The sequence below is a fragment of the Acromyrmex echinatior genome, chromosome 14, assembly GCF_024713525.1.
Source record: "Acromyrmex echinatior isolate Ae372 chromosome 14, ASM2471352v2, whole genome shotgun sequence".
In the NCBI taxonomy this organism is placed as follows: domain Eukaryota; kingdom Metazoa; phylum Arthropoda; class Insecta; order Hymenoptera; family Formicidae; genus Acromyrmex; species Acromyrmex echinatior.
Genome location: NC_141865.1, coordinates 7,299,618 through 7,320,704, shown reverse-complemented (window position 1 = coordinate 7,320,704; position 21,087 = coordinate 7,299,618). Strand labels below are relative to the sequence as shown.

The following is a 21,087-nucleotide window of genomic DNA, read 5'->3' as shown; positions in this document are numbered from 1 at the left end:
CTGGAACGGAAGTGAAAGGTGGCTGTTATTAAACATGACGTGGCATCCTCGTGAATTAGATAGTCTACATTGAAAACTATAGATAAACGGAGTTATCCCGACTTCAATGGAGCGACTCGGTTCGCAAAAAGATACACGATATACTGAGAAAAATAGTAATAGAGTCTGGTTGAATTAAATAGTAATTCTGATGAAAATGAACGAATCAGAATTTTCTGATTAAGTCTACTAGAATTCTAATTGAGATAACTAGAATTCTGATTGATATAATTATTCTGGTAAAAATAAAAATAAAAATTCTAGTAGATTTTTTACCAGAAATGTTGTACCTCGACTAGAATTGTAATGAAGGTAACCAGAAAATTCTGATTCGTTCAGTATTTATAATAGACTTTCACTGGAAGCAGATCTACTTTCTAGCTATCAAAGCTTGTAACTTAATGACGTTTTGAGTGGCCATAGTTAGTAGTGTTATATTAGACATATCCTTCGATCAGAGATATTTACGTCCAGTTAATTGTGTGGAGATCAAAATATTATATCTGCTGATGAAAAATAAATAGTTACACAAGCACTACACATATAAGAAAATACAACATGCTTGCGTTAATGAAATAAAAATAAATATTCTTAGAACTTACTCCAGCATATTGGAGTTCTCTCTGCATTTGCAATCTTTGATGAAAATCTTCAATCTTCATTATTTGCTTAGGGGAACCCAATATTTTCATTAGCGTTGTGGCCTGAAACAAAAAAAATCACATATTTAAAATAAAAATTTGTACTTCTGAAAAATAATAGGCACATAGTTAGCTTATAGATATATCGGTCTTCTAACGCGACTTCGCGCAGATTTTACGACATCTCTGCGACGCGTCCTCGTCACGCGTAATCACGAGAGAATGCTTTACGTAAAAGTATTCCTCTCCTCCGCGTCCCGCGAATGATTCATGTTCAGCATGTAATTCCGCATTGAGCTGCTTCACGCTCGGTTTCTCTATTACGCGTTCCGCTTCAAGGTTCCAACGTCCAATCGTGGTTCTTACGCGACAATGTAATAATTGGATACCATGGGACGCGATGTAGTACCGAAGAGCGTGATAACAATCAAAAGTACGCGCCTTATCTTTCGCAATTTCAAAATTCCATCATAAGATCGATCCACGCGTAACTATCTCATGATGTAAGAATATCAGGTGTAACATTCTCATAGATGCGCAATCGTTTCGAACTCTCATATAAAAATTCTTGTGTAACCGTTACAATTAAACAGGATTGCCTGAAATAAAAAATAAATTTGAAAATTCCCTCATTTTTCCAGATTTTCCAAATGAGAATGGAAAACTTTCTAATGTAAAATATGTAAATTTTAATACATTTTATTAAAGAGTTGTAAATTAAAGAGGAAAAATCTAGCCTATATTATTAAAAACAATGCAAAAAAGGCTTAGTAGTATATACTAAAATTTTGAATGCAAATTCGAACCAATAAAAAATAAATTAGTATTGGAAAGGAAGAAAGAATATAATTGAGAAAAGAGCGGTTAAATAAAAATATTGAACAAAATATAAATTTTTATTATTTTATTAAAATCATTTAGAATGTGCAAGTTTTGAATGTATTTTACTATAAACGATGAGATATAGTAAAAAATTATAATAATTATCTGGAATAGGAGCAGTTTAAGGAAATTGTTTGAGCAAATTTCAAAATTCCACACTTTTTACCCCACATTTTCTCCCGACTTTTCCCAGTTTTCCATGACCAATTTCAATTTTTCTAACTTTTCTCGGTTTTCCAGGTCTGTGGCAACCCTATCAAACGTACAAAAATTACAAAATTTCTAATGGCGCGACTTCATATTAATTTTTAAGATTTAAGACCAATTTCTAATTGGTCACAAGAGTTTGTGATTCCTGATGTTCCTACACCACGGGATATAATCAGATCACAGATCTAATTATACTATTCGATCTCTAGCGTGATGGAATTTCGGAATCGTCAGAGATAAAAAAGGCAAATTTAAAAAACCCCAAATCTTAAAAATCAATACAAAAACCGTCACTATGGGTAGTGTTCAATGTCTTCTTACATCATGATCTAATCTATCCGACAATCTCGCGTAACGGAGCCCATTTAATCTCATTCCATTCGATGCGGATCGAAATTGTCCCTGCCATCGTCCGTCGAACGTTCCTTCGAAACTGCACGAAACTGTACTGCAGTGCCCGTCGATGCCACCTGTTGCATAGATTTCCGGCACGCTTCCCACCTTCGTGTACGCACATACGTGCACGCTGCATACGTGTTTGCGACGTGGTTGCGACGATTCGCGTGACGGCCTGTCAAAATCACAACTTTTTCGCCGAGTCCAGCGGAAAGGCGCGGAAGTTGCGGCAGTTGGCAAAGATCCTACGATGGCGTTTTCCTACTTTCCTCCTCACGACTCACGTTCTCTCACATGCATGTGTTTCTAAAAGGAAAATCTCCGCACTAATTATATGGAAAATTGGCGAAATGAGGTAATTTTTATGTATAAAAGAGTTTATAATGTAAACGAAAGATGTCATAAACACAAGATTCAATAAGAGATAATTCTTGAGTTATGTATCAAAGGTGTTTTGCATGTGTACACAAATTTTACACCTTGATAGAGTAATTAAAAAACTATTCATTGAGTTTTGTGTTTACATCTTTTGTTCGCCATATTTTCATAAGCTAAATTATATATTAAAATTCATTCCATTGGGATTCAATTTAGTAGATTCCGCACTAATTATATGGAAAATTAGGGGTTAGTGAAATGAATATTAGTTTCCATGTATATATGTATTGTATAATACATAACGTATGCATATGTAATGTAGTTTATAATGTGGAGAACCAAAGATATCATAAATACACGGCTCAATAATGAATAATTTTTGAATTGTGATATCAAAGGTGCTTTACGTGTACAAATTTTACATTTTTGTGCGTGTAATACATCTTAGTTCAAAAACTGCCCATCGTTGAAACCTCTGTATGACATCTTTTGTTCATCGTATTATAAGCTGCATTGTATAAAAACACGGAAATCAATTTTCCATATAATTAGTGCAAGGTTCTTTTCACGCATCCCGCGATTTATGAAAACCGCAAAGAGTATGTCATATAAAGTTTGTCGTACTAGCTTCGATCAAAATAAGCGTTTTTACTGTTAAATCCTAACGAACGTTCTCCAATATTCCGCAAATGCGTACAGTCACATCAGTTCACCAGGGATTCCAAACGTTTCAATTTCGCGCGTTTTCCGGCGTGGCTGCAAAACGTGAGAATAGACCAGCTCGCGTAGTTAGCCATTGTCGTTGGTTTACCTCTCGAACACGCCCGACTCGACCTTCTCGGTTTTGTCGAACTGAAGAAAACACGTTCCCTCCTGGCTTCAAGATATTCGAAAGCACGAAACGTGCGTGCCATCACGACTACGTATTTATTTCCGAGATCCGCATTTATTTCGTGTATTCAGCCGGTAGATCTTGTACGTGACTGGACATCTTGAACGCACCTTTCCTTTTTACCTTTTTCTCTTTGTTTTTTTTTTTCTTTACGCGAAGGACAAGGCTAATTGGCCGTTGAAAATATCGACATGAAGGATCGGTCACGAATCTTCTTGCAAAAATTCGATTATACTCGCCGCTCGGTATTGTTCACGTATCTTCGCTGACAATGCTTACGTCCGCTGGATGTGAAACGGCGCCGATCGCAAATTTTACGTGATTTTGTGCTAGAATAAGCATAAACGAGAGGAGGGAGGGGGGGGGGAGGAGAAAGAGCTGTTTGTTGATGCGTTTATTCGATTTGTCTCGATACAATTCAGCCAACTCGACTGTTTGGTAAAAACCGGTAAAAACACAATATAATGTTTTTATAAAAACTGAGGTTTATTTACGATTGCGGATGCCGTGTTGTTTTGTCGCACGAAATACCAATTCTAGTTTGATCTTGCCTAACGATAATAAAAAGGCAGCCTTAAAAAATGATAGACATAATAATTATGAAAACAAATATGCTTTCGTATTAAATCTGATTTTTTTTTTAAATTGTTGATTATGTTTATTGCATGATAACTGAAATAATCTTACATATATTCAACGCGATTTCCCAAATACTTCAATATACAAATATAGAATCAGAATTTTCCGTGACACGCCAAATCTTTTTTTTTTTTTTTTTTTAAATATGGAAAAATTGATGAATGACCAATGAAAACTGGTTGACGTCATGTCATTCTGACAAATAGAGCGTGAAACGTAGGAGATATTTTCCAACGTTTGAATTTTGGAAATAATATTGTTTGGCTATCCGGATAACGAATATTTAAATATCAATGACTGGGGACACAAGAGAGGGGAAATGTCCTCTGCAGTACATCGGCAAAGTCTGTTTAAGCTAATAGCAAAGTCTGTTTAACGCATATATGCATATCTATTGCCCATGACAAAGAGAACGGAAACGCAATGCATTAGTTGATTCATTGTCTCGTTAAATTTGAATGTGCTGACGATTGTATCGGCGTCTACTTGAGTGATGAAGTCTAATTTAAGATGTACGTATAATACGTTGCATAAAAGACGTATAAGAATAAGGAGACGAATAATTAGAGGGACGATAGATTTTTTTTTTTCTTTATTAATTACTACGTGAGACGTATTTAGGCTGTTGTCTATTTAAAACTCATGCAGGACCTATCCAGGAAGCTCGCCAGCTTTTTCTGAGGTTCGTCAGCTCCTCGGAACGATATAATAACGAGAAATTCAACTTTGGAGCGATCGGCTACTGGCTTCGACCACATGTTGTCGAGAATGGCGTTGGCCGCGAGGGTCTCGCATCTGCGAACCAGTCACACCGGTCCCACTTCTTCCAGTGGCGTAGAATACTCAAGATTTTCACCATTCCTTTTGTCTATCTCTCTTTTTATATACACGCCATATTCTTGTACATATTACTATATATCTCTCTTTTATTCGTACTCATTAACGTATATTTATATAATTGTATGTTTTCGTTCAATTTTTTAATATTCTTATATATATATATATATATTTACTATACAAGAAGTTCTAAAACGATAAACGAAGTTCTAGACGATAAACATTTTATAGGTGAATTCTTTGTAATTTTAAGACGAAAAGTCTAATAAAAAATGTCGAGGTTACAATACTTTTTTGATGGGAAGAGTTTAAAAATTTCGAATGAGAGAGAATTTCGCGCGTTCAGGGATGACAAAGTGGTCATTGTTTCCTCAAACTTCATGCCTTTGACAATAACGAAATTCGGCACCTTCACACTGACCATCTTGCCATCTCTGAGGGCGCGAAGTTCATTTATCATCTCTTCCCATTTGAAAATCATTATAGTCTCGATATTTTTGTATTAGACTTTTCATTTTAAAATGTTACAGAGAGAGAGTCTCTTTAAAATATTTATTGTCAGTTTTGTGACGCCCTGTAGCTCTTATTTATATTAATATAAATTTATATATAATACATATCTTCATTCTTTATTTTTTTTTATAATCGTTATTATTCTAATTTTTATTTCATATTTAATATTTTTACATTATTTCTATTTATTTTATTTGACTTAAAGTTGATTTTTCAATCTTTTCATTTTTATATTTATTTTATTAGTTAATAAAATAAACTCACTAATTATCAATATTATAATATTATATTGTATTACGTTGCTATAACATCTATTTCGTGTTTCGATTTATTTATTAAAAAAAAAAAAAAAGTTCACCTTCCGTGAGGCGAATCGAATAAACATTTTACTATCTTTTTTCCATTTTGTATTCCTCTTTCTTTTTTTATACTTTCTCTTATTCTCGATACATATCTCAATACGTGTGCTGATCACGGTTGCAGAAATGGCACGTGGCCGAATGCCTTCGACCAATTACAATTCGCGGCAAGTCTTTTGTAAGACCCACGGAACATTTTCATTCAATATCGCGTTTTGCCCTTTCCAACTGTTACAAAATTCATCGTACAAAGTGTGCTTGTGCTGCGAACGCCCCGCCATTCGTGCGACTGACACGTTCATTTGCTCAGCGACGAATACGAACCACCTTTACAAAGGTGGTACCCACATTTATTTGACTCGGGGGAGGTGGCCTTTTTGCACACACACACACATACATGTGGACATAGACACGCGCCCTTTTTTTCTACATCCGATTCTCTGATACCGCGAACATTCCCGTGTTTCATTACATTTGCAATCACACCACTGTCCGGAAGTCCGGAGTCATGAAACCATCTTTATATTAATCTACCGCTCTTTAGCGTAATAACGGCACAATGTTATTACATTCCTGGTTGTGGTACATACATATATCCAACGGCACGCGTGTGCTTGCACGTATCCAGCACGTGTGCCTTCATGTCATGCATTAGTCCTACTTTCACATTCTGGTTTATGAATATCATGAATAGTGCGTTATTCGAATGACAAACGAGTGTCAATGATCGTACTCTCTTCTACTTGATCCCAGTTTGGAAAGAAGTAAACGCATACTACTTTTAGACATTTATAAAATTAACGGATATATTGAAGAAATAGGAAGAGAACGCAAAAGTGTTGGAAAATCTCAGTTACTTGTAATTTCACTAACACACCTGTAAGAGAGATTCTTCTGTAAGGAATTCGAGCCCATTGGGATGATCTTTTTACGAGGGTGGTTTTTGAATAGAGCATCCTGAAATGTTCACAGCATGAAAGATCAGTCTGATATCCCGCAGATGAAGAAGAAGAAAATCATTCGCTCCACGCCGTTGGATTCCAGTCCAGCCGGTTACCGCTCCTACCAACGCATTTGCCTTCCTTTCCTTTACATGGCACGTCTCTCGCCCCGTCTTTCCTTCTGTCTTTTCACTCCCAACCTACCTACCTAACGTTCAGTTCTCTCTCTCTCTCTCTCTCTTCTTCTTTCTATCCCTCCCTCCCCCAGCTATTCTCTCTCTCTCTCTCTGTCTCACCTTCACCTCGATCCTTCTCATCATCGCTGGCATACGTACACCTCCTACCTTCCTCTATCCCTCTTTCTCTCTTTCCCGCATCCCGCAACGTATTCCACTCGCATATCCACACATGTAGAGTCGAGGTATGACATGCCAAAGCTTAAAGCCATCTTCACAACGGATCTAGATGTACGTCATTATTCGACATCGGGTTCGTTAACGGCGGAAAACTACAACGGCGGCAATAACAAAAGGATGATCAGGGCTTAAGTGAGCCATTTACAGAGAGCCGCGCGTATAAAGGAGACTCCTTATTTAATTTGAGTGGACGGAGAGCTCGAAAGCTCTGTTCGCCGTCACCGAGATACGACCGCTCCAATTAATCGTGGTATTAATGTGTGCCGTGCGCGCTCTTTGATGGCGCTCGCGTGTAAGTCCTGTATGCACACACTGAAAAACGGCTTGATGGGATTTAGCATCGCGAGTAAGACCACGATATTTTCACGTTGCCAAGGTAGAAAGGTTTTCGCAGCATAAAAGGAAATCGCGCGGAATCTTGTGGTCAAAGCTACAATTATTTGCAATGCTGATAGGTGCGCTCGATGAACGGACGATGAACTTTTAGAGTGCTTGTCGTTTGCGGCTTTAGGCCTGTTCTACAATAGATATAGTCGTAAGCGGTAAGCCGAGGTAAAAAAATGAACCAATCGTAGTTGATTATTCTTCTCACACTCAACTGTGATTGGCCAATTTCTTTACTCATTTCATTAATAATATTACGTAATATCTGCAATATAGCTATAAAGATCTATCTATTTCTCACTATGCGATAAGCGTTCGTCACCTGTACGAGATAAAACATCATGCACTACATTTGTTTACCCATGTTTACTCAACTTTATTGTATCCTGCGGTTGTTTCTCTATTGGAACAGTGTCGTACGATAAATATACCCGATAAGCGACAATCGTAAATACAGCCTTTCCCTAGTTTATTCTTCATTCATATTGCTTGTATATCGATTTAAAACACTGTATTTATTCGTTTATTCAATAAAGTAGGAATCAAGTCTTATAAAATATTTACACAAGTTAGAGCTGCTTAGATTTACATTATTCCATATTAATTATAATAACAAGTTTTCCTAGATTCAATTTAAATTTTTCCTTCATTAAATATCGAGGCATTCATAACTTTCGAATTATAAGCGACTGATAAATAACAACTGTTTATGAACTAAGTTGATGAAATGCAATAAAAAAAAAGGAAGATTTTACTTTTTATTCAAATTTAGATGGACTTAATCTTTTCGGGATTTTAATTTGAAGTTTAAATCATCAGGCTATTGGATGGCGTTAAATAAATAAAAGATAAGAAGAATGAAGAAGTAAACTGCGAGAGAAAGAGGGAGCTTTCCCTCTCTGGCGCATAACTCCATATCGGTGGATTTAATTCTCGTAACTAATAATTTGTCGCTTGCTGACTTTTCCCCGGGGGAAAGCTACCACTATCACCACCACCCACCAAGACTAAGGGTGCGAAATGCCCTATAAAGCAACGGCGCGATCGCCAACAGCAGCGAAGTTAAACGGATTGCCTGCGGCTCGTGGTGGCCGCTGTGCCTGCTGTTGGTTATTAGCCATGAGCGCCTTATTTATAGGCATTGCGTTTACGTCGTTACGTAGTCTCGGCGTTTACGCAGCTGCAAGCAGAGAGACTTACACGAGCGGATAGCGCCTTCATTCGCCTTCCAAGCGCCAAGAGAGCTCTAAGCACACGGCCGATATCTCTTTAACTTCTCTAGTCGCGATGCTTTCCTTCGTCCATCCTCGTTTTTCCCGCGACGTTCTCCCCACCTCCGCCTTTTACTTCCTTCACCACTTTTTTCTCTCCTCTCTCTTTTTCTTCTTTTTTTTTCTTCTTACCGCGTCTTCTCTCGTTCTGCGTACACCTGCCCTGTCGTCATATTTATAATAAAGTCAATAAGCCGCTATATCGATTGAAAATTCATAACCACTCTGATTTTCCAGCGTAAACGTTTTTACGATGCCATTTCGACGAACTTTGATTATTATTCCTGAAAGCGTAATGATCTTACAGAAGTTTTGTAATAAAATCGCAATGTGCTTTTTTGCTCTTGTTTTCGTTTTATCATATTAGATAATGGAAGGTAATAAATATATCAATAGAGAGATATCAAAAGAGCATGGCGGCCAATCCCTTGAATGATATTTCGTTATTTTTTAACTTTTATGTATCAAAATATAGCTCAATCCATTTCTGTGATTAGTTTCAAAATAAACAACGTTCCTATTAATATAAACATTTAATAAATAATAAACTAAATTTGAATCCAATTTATTATATTTTCTTAAATTAAATTATTTAACTTCATTATTTTAAATTAACAACATATTGAGGAACAATGATAATATAGAAATCTATAGAAATAATTAAAAATAACGCAAATTGAGTTTATATAATTTGTTATTATGAATTTAACAATCATTATATGTATTTACTGTTTAAAACTTGATCAAATATTTCATTGCCGAAATAAATGGAGATGACCTTACGGAAATTAATAAAATTATGTATGTAATATGTTTTATATTTTCTCATTTTCATTTTATTATATTAAGTAATAGAAAATAGATAATAAATATAATATATATTTACCGTTAGATAACAAATATAATGTATATTTACCGTTCAAAACTCGATCAAATATTTCATTAAACATTCTATTAAAGTAAATAGAGATTATGCATAATCCGGTAGTTTACAAAAGATTAACCTACAGAAAATCGGGTATTTATTAATAGGTTTCTGTAAATATATTTTATATATATATGATCTCTTTCTACACACATTTTATTATACATGATCTCCATACATTATGCATATTTTTCAATTTGGGTGATACAGATTTATAATAATATTTATGAGTTTCCTGTTCTTAGAGAGCTTTCAGATTTCGGATCAGAAATATTTTATATACTGTTCACGTCTCTATATAATCGAAATACAAAAATAATATAATTCCGCATGGAAAAGTAATGCAAAATAATAAAATTGAATTTTTTCCTCAAGGTATTCAATGACTGGAATAAAATCGATTGTGCAGATCCATCCTTATTGCACGGAGCCAATAATATAGTGTAAAAGTTTGTTGATTAATATGGAAATGCCACTACACTTTGTGTAATCCATGCTGTTGTTTATTTCATACCAATTTCGCGCGTAAACCATTTCTTCCGTGAAAATCGTTTATTATACGTTGCAGACATATTTATATACGCGCTACGTGCGTTCTTGCTCTGATGGAGTTTTGCTGCGGAATAATAAATTGCGACTCTCTTCCCCCCCCCCCTCTCTCTCTCTCTGTCCCTCTCTCTTTCTTTCTCTCTCTTTCCCTCTCGTCATCGGCACTCCGCGGCGCCTCACAGTTTCTCCTTCACCTCATATATATCCCCACGCTGTGGGGTTTTATAAGAAATACCAGTTTTAAACGTTGAATTTAAATTCTCGCGCGCGGTCTCGCCGGATGCACGCCCGCGTGGAAACTTCCTAATGAATTCACCGCTCTAAGACCGTAGGAAAAGCCCCCGTGCGCGATATGCGCGGGAATTATTATGCCCGGGTATATCGGCAGCTCGGTTAAGTCGAGAACGAGCCAACTCGTAGGTCCGACGCATCCCTCCTAAACTTCTGTAGTTCCGTCGAGAATAGAATGTGCGAAGAGGAAAGAGCGCGCGAGCGAGAGGGATGGCCAAAGGTGAAGACGTGCTGCTAGAGGAGGTGCTAAAAGAGCTGAAGTAAAAAGTAGTAGGGAAAAATAGTTCTTCGTGGTGAAAGAAAGTTTTTGGTCACGGTAGTCGGGTTTGGGTCTCTCTCACACCCCTAAGTCCGTCAAGGCGCATTTCCACCATTCTACTTCGCCGAAAGTCTTGAACGATGGCTCGCGAAATTACCGCGCCAAATTAGCGATAGTTCTGACCACCATCAGTGGTGAAACATCGCCCGCCAATATATGGGCGAACATTTTCGTCGAAGAGAAATTGATTTTAATCCATCAATTCGACGCTGAAAAATTGATCGCCCCTATAAAATACATAGGCGACCCGACGCGTCGCCGTGCCGCAAGAAATCATCGTTATTTAAATATATAACACTGAAACCCGATCGAAACTTGATGAAATATTAAGTGAACGGTGTGATCGTTAAATGCGGTAATATTAACCGGTTAGCATACATCGGTTTATGCGGTATAATCTACTTCCCCGTACGAGCGCGTAGGTACAACGGAATATTACATTTCCGCAGAATGGATTAATTAGCTCCCGGAATGTTTCGCGGAGATGCCGGAAACTAAATTATTAATAAATCGATTCTCGTTTGTTAACAAGGATCAGCCAGTAAACAATCTGTTCACGTGTACTCGAAACGAGGAAACAAGCATATGGAAATATACACAATAATAAATCTGAATATTATTCGATGCGAAAAACATTTATATATTGAAAAGAGCAGTTCTTGTTGCGTGAAGGATTTTAATCCTTGAACCCATATTGTTTTCAAAATAACCGATTTAAATTCAATGGTCAATCCTCCTTCCCTTTTTTCTCTCTCCTTCGCCTTTTCCCCCTTTTCTTGCACTTTAAAACGCGCAAATGTTTGACAAACGCTCGACCGAAAAGCACGTCCCGCCACTCAGGGGTGCGAAAGCGCGAGAAAGGTCTTCATTTACGCCCTTTCCGAACCTTTTCTCGATAGATGCGCCTGTTCACGTCAAAAACACCAGGAAGCGTCGGCGATGACGAGGTCGACGAGGGTCGACGAGAACCAGGAACAGGGGTGCAGCGCAGGAGAAATGAGTTTTCACAAGTATAGTCGGCTATCCGCGAGAGCTCTTTATAAGCAGAAGGTGGAAAGCGGGGTGATGGCCCCCATTGACGGTGGGTGCAAGACAGAGGACAAAGAACGTTGATACGGCGAAGGCCGACGAGGCCGCGAAGGGGAACAGAAATGGTCCAAGTATAGCGCTAAACAGAGGGAGACGGGAGCCCGGCTGAGCGTAAGAACGTCAGAAAGTGTTTATCCTTGAGATTGGACGTCCCAGGAGCCCATCGTCGTAATCCCCTCGCGGCAATCTCGTAATCCTAGCCTATAACTTACTCCCGCAACCACCTACCCTCTCTCGGTCAGGGCGCCTATCTCCTTCTCCCTCATCTCAGTGGCCGATCTCACCCTCCGCGTCGTGAAGAGCGTCGTCTACGACGCCGGGGATATCCCGCCACGGATTCGGGGCCATTGTGTCCAAGACAATATTTTTCATTCATTTTTCCCGAGGGCCCCGGCGAACTCGCATTTCGCCTCCTAGAACGGGAGATTCCGCGTTAGACTCCTTTCGTGGAGGCAAAACGAAAGAGAGAGAGAGAGAGAGAAGAGTGGCGTGCGCTCCCTGGACACTCTTCGCCAAGGAGCTTTCGCTCAAAGCCGTATTTCACAGTGGAGAGAAGTTACCCGCCACCGTCTTTCCGGGAAAGCCAGATTCGGTGAGAAAATATCTCGGCAATATGCCGGCCGCGATAAATCGCAAGCCCGCATCGTCTTCGTCGGCATCTCAAGTCATTGTCGTCGTCGTTGTCTGAAAGTTACGTTGTAATTAGAGGCCAGAGTAAGTAACGGGAAAGCTGACGAGGAAACTCGGACCGCCGTCGATATTTGACTTTGTCCGAGACAAGAGCTATCCCCCTGGGTTGGCTTCGCGCGGGTTTTGCTCGCTTTTCCGCGGGGAAAAGCGTATTGTCGACCATACTTTCCCACGAATCACGGGCGAGAGAAGCGCAAGAAACGCGCGCGAGATACACGGCACATAAGTGCCTTCTGAAACCGAGGCACTTCCGTCTAACGAAAGGTAAACTTTTATCGCAAAGATAAACTCGACGAGACGATTTTTGTTCCCTCACTTTTCGTGCAGCTCGCTACGGTTAAAAGGAATACGGCGGTCGACACCTCGGGAGATCGTTAGCTCGAGCGAAGCGCAATACAGTCTTAGCGGAAATAAAATGCAAAAACGCACTTATGAAAAATGTTTCGCCAAATGAGATTTTATTTAAGGTAGAAAATGTTCTTTTCTCTGAATGAAGATAATCGAGGATCAACACAATCGTTCAATCGTGCTTATCTATATACGGAAGAAATGATTTTGCTGAAGTATCTGTATATCGCAAATTCGAAAATAATTTTGTTGAATCGTCCGTAAATAATTATATATTAGGTGTTGGAATTAATTCGTAGCGTTTTTAATGAAAGAATGTTATTTATTTCACATGAGCATTAAAAAATACATTAATGAAAGTACTTCCCATCACTTGTAAAACGCTACGAATTAATTCCAACACCTAATAGAACGTTTAAACGTCGATGACAATACTGTAAAAAAATTTTAACATTTTTAGTAACTTTAAGCATCTTAAAAAATAAACATAATTATTTTGATAGTCCAAAGTTATTTTCAAATCTGAAATATCTACCTAAATTTTTAGACTTGCTTCAGCACAACAGTTCTTTCTGTGTATGCTCGTTTAAATGACACATTGTAAAGTGTATATTTTACGTTAACAACGGTCTTCTCATCCTTTTCGCAAAAACCTAACTGAAACACACAGCATATTTTTAGGTGAAATATTCAATCTCCGTATATGGAGGATAAATATTTGCGGTTTTCTTTGAGAATCGGTTGAAACAGGAAACGTGAAAGGAGGAAGAACGAAAGTATTTTCCCCGCGCGCGTGTTTTGTTGCCAGATTTATTACCACCGGATTATTTACCATCAGACAACGTTAGCCATTGCTGGAGGGTCTGATGAACGGGCGCTTTGTCCGCCTCGAACCTTTTGCTCTTCTATTGAACCATGTGAAGCTTATAACCCGAGTGTTAAGCCTTCGACTCTTAGGCGCTCTTAAGATCAAATGAGTGAGAAGGGACACGAGATATGTACCCGCTGTAATATAATAAATACCATGTGAACCAAATACTGGTGCACGAAACTTTCCCGCTGCTCTTTCGAAACTTGAATACTTGCGAATGTCGCGTATATTTAAGCGAGGAGCGATTTTGAAGCGACAAATACGCGAGATGCAAAGAAAGTGACGATTACATCCACCCTGCGGATTCTGATTTAGATCCAGATGCGTTAACGATTCTGTTTAATCCCACAGTAATTACTTATTTTCCAATTGATCCGTTTCTGCAATGCTTCAGAGTTAATTAGAGTTTAAATGATTTCTAGTTTCTTTATATTATTGTTACTGTAATAGAAAAATAAGAAAAAGAAAGAGAAAGAAAATGGGACTCAATTAAACTTCAATCAGCTTTAACTAATATTGACGGAAATAGGTAATAAAATAATATTAAGATTCTTAATTAGGATGCACTTTTTGGCATATGTGTGTGTGTGTGTGTGTGTGTGTGTGTGTGTGTGTGTGTGTGTGTGTGTGTACATACAATAATTTAAAAAATGTATATGTATTATATATTATTCAAAGTAAACTTCATTTATTTATATAATGAAAAGGAATCAAAATAAATATAAAAGGCTAAATATAATCTTGGATAGATCTTGGTTTAATATTTATATATATATAAATTTTAAATGTATAACTCCTAGTTATATAAACTGCCGATTATTCTCGGACTTTTTCTCGGTCCGGGGAAACGCAGTCATAAAATATAGCTAAAATATTACAAATTAAATTAATCTACCATTTAATAATGATGCTAAGAAGCTTTTAAGTGCGATAGTAATCGGCGTGCAATTTATATATAAATAGAAGATGTATTTCAAATTTATAAAAAGATATTATTAGACACTAAGATCTACGCCTTGATCGTATTTGCCTTTTCTTTGATTTATTCATGTAACAATCTAGTTTAACTCATTAAAAATAAATTGCTTGTTATAATTACAATAAGATTTTACAAAGATCTAAAAGAAATACATATACAAAGTATATTCGCATTATTATACGAGTCAAGATTTAAAAAATCTGGCTAAATAATTCACTATTTCATTACAAATTATTACACCAACGGTATCAATAAAAATAACAAGAAATTTACTTAATCAAGCTCAATTTTAAGAGTTACACGCATAGATTACGTCTATACACATTAGTCACACAAAGGACAATTTACACGTTGTACACATGTTAGTCTAACGTTATTTACGTGCAAACGCCTGGCATTGTTGGTGAGTAATACGCGAGTGGATCCATACATCGCGATTCTGCATACAGAGACCTAATTTACTTATTCATCCTATTCGAGGGAGAGATGCCGATCGATTTAGAGCACCGAGCTGTTTCCAGGCCGCGCCTAACGTATAGCGGAATAATTAAGTTATCGGATATATGTATACTACGTTATTGACAACTAGATGCAGCCGTCGTTATGTCATTACGGATGCGGAATAGGTGACCGTATATCGCACGCGACAGATGGAAACACAGATCGGAACTGTCCAGATGGGCGGAAGGGGAAAAAAAAGTAATGATAAGAGCCCGGGGAAATTAAAAATTAAATTGACGTGCTAAGCGAGCTTCCTCGTTCGCGCTTCGCTTATTAACGTACGCCGCGCCGGTTTCCAACCGCGAAAGCGAGCGAGGCGCCGGCCGTCGCGCCAATTAAGGGCGCCGTGCGCAGCGTGCGTCGCCTCGAAATGAAAAGCAGCCTCCGATTATTCGCGGACGCCTCGTTGCGGAATATCATCACTCTTGGACGAAGCCAGACTCGTTCGTCGCGAACGAGTCCAGAAACGTTTGTCAGACCACGAGACTACATGTATTTTTGATTTCATGGAAACGGCACCATACGAGCTGATCGAATGACGATGAATCCTTTTATATGTCTAAGTTTGGATTTGTATCTATACATCAATATGTAGCCTTTTTGGTGAATAAAAGTATTATGTTTTAGTATTTTTTTCACTATGTATGTAATTAAACTTTAAAATTAAATTTGAGATAAATTTGGCGTAAATTCGAAATATGTGCAAGTTATACTTCTTCTTCTTCTTCTTCTTCGATGCACTGGTTTCTGTTTCTCAAGAAATTAAAGTACTATGTAATTCAAGTGCGATGAAATAGCAGACCTCTTGTGAGCGAGAAGTTCAGTATACAATTGAATGTAATTAGATATGCTTAAGAACCGATGAAAAGATGGAAATATATGTATTAGGTGTTGGAATTAATTCGTAGCGTTTTTTAATGAAAGAATGTTATTTATTTCACATGAGCATTAAAAAATACATTAATGAAAGTACTTCCCATCACTTGTAAAACGCTACGAATTAATTCCAACACCTAATAGATAGCATTGAAATATAATATTTTTATTCAACCGAAAGACTAAAGTGTCTATCGATGATTCTTCACTCAAAAATATTTTATAGCAAAATCAGTAAAAAAAAAAATCGGTTTTTTAATGACAAGACGATGCTGTCCCCGGAGAGTTAATGAAAGCTTTCATGAATATTTTCCCTTCGCAGCCTTTCAAGTTTTAATATTAAGTATTTAACGAGAATAACTGAAGCTAGAATGGCGACGGTACATCGAGGCCATATTATAAATGTTACATATTATAATACGAAAATGAAATTTTATAGCTTGCGGAGTTATTCGAAACGTATCTCGGATAATATTAAACGCAGTATTGAATATAATTCATTTTGTGTAAATATCGATTACATACATAGATACATCGTTATATTCACGAATAATTGATGTATTCAAATAACTTCGGCACATAGAGAGATAATGACGCTGTGCTGCTAAAAGAAAAGAAACTATGGATGGTTTCATGTTTCAGTCCGACATATGTGTCGGTTCTTTTAATTTACAGAATTACAACATTGCATTAACATATATGTTTAACATTATGCGAGACAAGTATATTTACGAATAATTAACTTAAAACCATCGTCCTCCGGAGATGAAAGAAAAATCCGGATTTGCCCGTTTCGTATTTTACAATCTGCAAACTAGCATGAGAGCGGACTTTAGTTGCGAATATCGCTTTGTCCGCGTATTCCTACGTTACTCGGCACTCCGCGAGCGTATCGGCGTGTTTTGAGACTGGAACGCCCATACGAGGTTCAAGAGTATGGCGGTGCTGTGGTATCAGTATCTCGGTCAAGTACGATGTCACCGCAACCAACCTGTAGATGCATACAACACGTCGGTCCCTTTGCCGTTGCTCTCTCACCGTTGGATTTGCTTCTTCTGCGTATTACAATTTTTCCCAAGCGGACTCGTCGTGCGCTTTCAGCCAGCGCGGGGATGCTCGTATCATGTTACTGAGAGGAGCACGAAGCTGCATCGGCGGAACAAGATTGACGATGCGGGAGGATTAACAAGACGCTGACAATGCGCGCACGGACGTTCGCGTGTCGACGGAATTGCGCGGGATATCCTCTCTAAAAATGTCCAGACTACTCCCGCAGTCCTCGTAATGAAACGACAAGAAAACCTGCATGCGCACACCGAAATACATATCTTTCATTTAGCTACGCACGTTTTTCAGCTCGGAGTAAAGGATATCTGCATCTCCGTTGCTCTTAGGAGAATATTTTTGTAGACAAGAGAAAAAAAAAGTTAATCGCAATGCGAATTTATCGAATTATTGTAAATTGGAGTAAAGGAATTTAGTCTAAATTTTTACTTGATGCATAATTGGCGGTAAAGATATTTTTGTCAAAAGTCATTTCGAAGCACATCGTATCGTAACCCTGTAGGTATGTAAAAACGTACACTAATTATTTTTTCTTTCCTTAGTCAATTGAAAAGATACATGTATTTATTATTAAGCATCAAGATCCGTCTTGACCGAATATCATTATTTATTTGAACATTTCTTGGTCAATTTTCACTCAATATTGTTTATTTACGTCTAAAAAAGATATTCTTCCTATATTGGTTATCGCAATTAATATCTTCACATACCTAGGTAAGATGCCCGCATGAAATGAGGGAGCTCTATATTCGAAATCCGACTGAGACGATATTTTTCGCAATAAATTTTTTACAGTGTTTTAATTATATCAAAATTAATTACATCAAAAAATAATGATAATTCAATACTTGGAATTAAATAACAACTTGTTAAAAGCAATGATGATCCAATATTTGAATTAAATAACAATTTGTGACACTTTGACGTCAACATACAAATCAATCTATTTCTAAATTAATTTCGAACAGCAATCTGCACTTAGTAAATAATAAATTAAATTTTTAATAAGTTAAATTTAATATATTTTCTTGAATTAGATTATTTAACTCCATTGTTTTATTAAATTAACGACATATTGAGTAGAAACAACAGCGATCTATAGAAATGATTAAAAATAACTCAAATTGAGTATAATTAAAAGTAGATATTATAAATTTAACAGTATAATAAATTGCTTGTTAATTTAATTTGTGATATTACGTACTTCAGCTTCAATTTACGATGTGTTTCAAGACCGAAAAATAATTAGCGCGCAATTCGCTTGCAAAAGAAATTGTAAAATTCATTCACAAAAATATTATTAGGCATCAAAACCCGTCTTAATTGAACGTGACCTCCTTCACTCATTTGTATTAAACATGCGTATCATCCAATCCATCATCCCTCGTGTGTGTCGCATCGCAATGTTGTTTCACTATCTTATAAGTCTTCTGTATGTACGTTATACGGCCTCCTCAGTTCGAGGCTTACGTATGTCGGAATATTTTCCGGGGACCTACTAACAAGGCATTTTCAACGAGCAACGACGTATAGATGGAGCGGTAGAAAGTAGCGAGATAAAAGAGAAGGACGGGGATAACGGCTACGATAGTAATACCAACGATAACCAGAAAGGCAATTCAATCCGAATCGGCAAAGATAGAACCGAATCGTTGCTCCCAAACGTTTCCATTACCCGGAACAGGGAATGAGAAAAAAAAGAACGACGCGAGTGTGGTACCGGAAACGCGACATTGGGTAATCGCCTGGCTATATGCGCGCAATATGTAGCACCGACCGGATAGGACCAATCCTGTTCTAGAACGAGTTGTAGCGGGACACCGATACCGGAGGACCGTTATTCAAGTTAATCTGGAAATAAATTAGGTAATCAGTAAATTTAAAAAAATAATACATTATCACACATTATGCTTGTTTAGATACGCTCTTGTGATAAATGGATGGGAAATAGTTACAGTAGACGAGAAATGAAAGAAAGAACCGGTTCGCTCTCAATAAGATCGTTCATCTTGCGATTTTCTGCGAAAATCAAACGTATTTTTTCGCAGATACACCCCGCGGCTAACATCATATGATGATTCGTCGACAGGAAATATGGAGATTTTCTACAAGAGATGGAACGAGTAGCGAGAATCTTCAAGTAACGCAGTATATCATCTGCTGGCTCTTTCAGCTCTTCCGGTATTATACGACATTTTAGTCTTCTGCTACTATACAATCCATGAATAGCCGTTTTCAAAACATGTAATAAGAAATGCACAAGGGATATGTGTAATCGGCTTTGGTTGCAGCAAATGTCACGATCCTTGTACAAGTTGTATATATATATATATACATAACTTGGACAGAGATTGAGACAATCAACCGGCAAAATTAGTAAAATAAAATGCTTGATATTTTTAATGATTTAACTCTTTAATTACAGATGTACATATTCAATTATGTATATCAATTATATATACATATTTTATTGTTGTGTATATTATATATAGAGTATAATTATATACGTTCATAGTTAAAGAGTTAGTGATTAAAAATACTAGTAATTTTAACTAATACAAATCTTTTTTCCCGAAAAGATGGAAAAGGCAAATTCGGCGTCGTTTATGAGAGTTTCTTAGGTACAAAAGGACACAGATACAAGAATATCTCAGATATACAGGATCGCTTCCACCTTGCACTAAGGAGAAACTGTACAAGCGGGTTAGAAGCTATCCTGTAGAAGCTGCATAACGCTAGCAATATCCTCTAACGGGGCAATGTAGGATAATCGAGGAATTAAAGTCTCAGGCGGTGATTTCCTTCGAGTATTGTACGAAGCACAAGCCGCGAGCATTATTTCCAGCCTTCTTGTCGCTTCATGGATAGAACTCACAATTAGTTAGATAAATCGCATTACGATCAAGTTATCTATAGAAGCCTCTATATAGTTATATGACGAAACCTCAAAACCGTCCTCTAATTGAACCGTCTCATCATATAGACATATCGAGCAGAATAAATCAACCACACAACCGTAAATTGATGATTAAACAGAATTTGAGGATTATTTAAGCTTATAGAATTATTTAAAAATAACGTTATATTTAAAAGTAATAAAAAAATTAGATAAAATAAGATTAGTTATTTTCCGCTCTACATACATATACATATACGTTGTAATAATTTCGTCTATCTCTTCGTTATTTTTAAACTGAAGAGATAGATAAAATAAAGTTAATTATTTTTCATTATATACACACACACATACACGTCACTGTAATAATTATAAATTTTAAAGAACCAAATTAGTTTACAGAACCGTTTTATTCAAGAATAACTTTTCATTGATTAGATTAAACTTAAAATCATATATATCTATGCATATATTTATATGAATATATAAAGTCTAACTCGGTGAATTTTCAAATCGCTAATACCCTTGAAAATTTCAACCTATTTAAATATTTGTATTTCGTCATTTAACGGACTTGAACTAATATTAGATCGGAAAAAATAATCCGTTACAAAATATAGATTTTTAAAGTTATATAAAACAACATCCGGCTGGCTCTCAGAATTTCGTGTACCAAAATATAATTTGTAGATTTAGGATCATATGAAAAATCTCAAAATAGAAAAGCGCAAAATTTTCGGAAACGTTTATCGGCTTATATTATTTCTTTAGGCTCTGTGGTCTGTTGTTTTTATGCTTTCAAACACTCTTCAAACACGAAAAACAACCCTGAGATCGGATACGATGATAAGAGTTAGTCTATTGTGAGTGGCATCGGTATTAACCTTTCG

The 21,087-nt window shown here is 36.9% G+C and overlaps 1 long non-coding RNA gene across 1 annotated transcript in view; it reads right to left on the bottom strand.

The window, feature by feature from the left end:
• LOC147907405 (uncharacterized) overlaps positions 1-2,185 on the bottom strand; it is a 36,126-nt gene extending 33,941 nt beyond the window's left edge. The window contains exons 1-2 of the long non-coding RNA XR_015547443.1: positions 2,094-2,185; positions 642-743 (exon numbers count right to left, since the gene is read on the bottom strand). This is a non-coding gene — a long non-coding RNA (uncharacterized LOC147907405). The remainder of the gene's footprint in view (positions 1-641; positions 744-2,093) is intronic.
• Between the last annotated feature and the right edge of the window lie 18,902 nt (positions 2,186-21,087).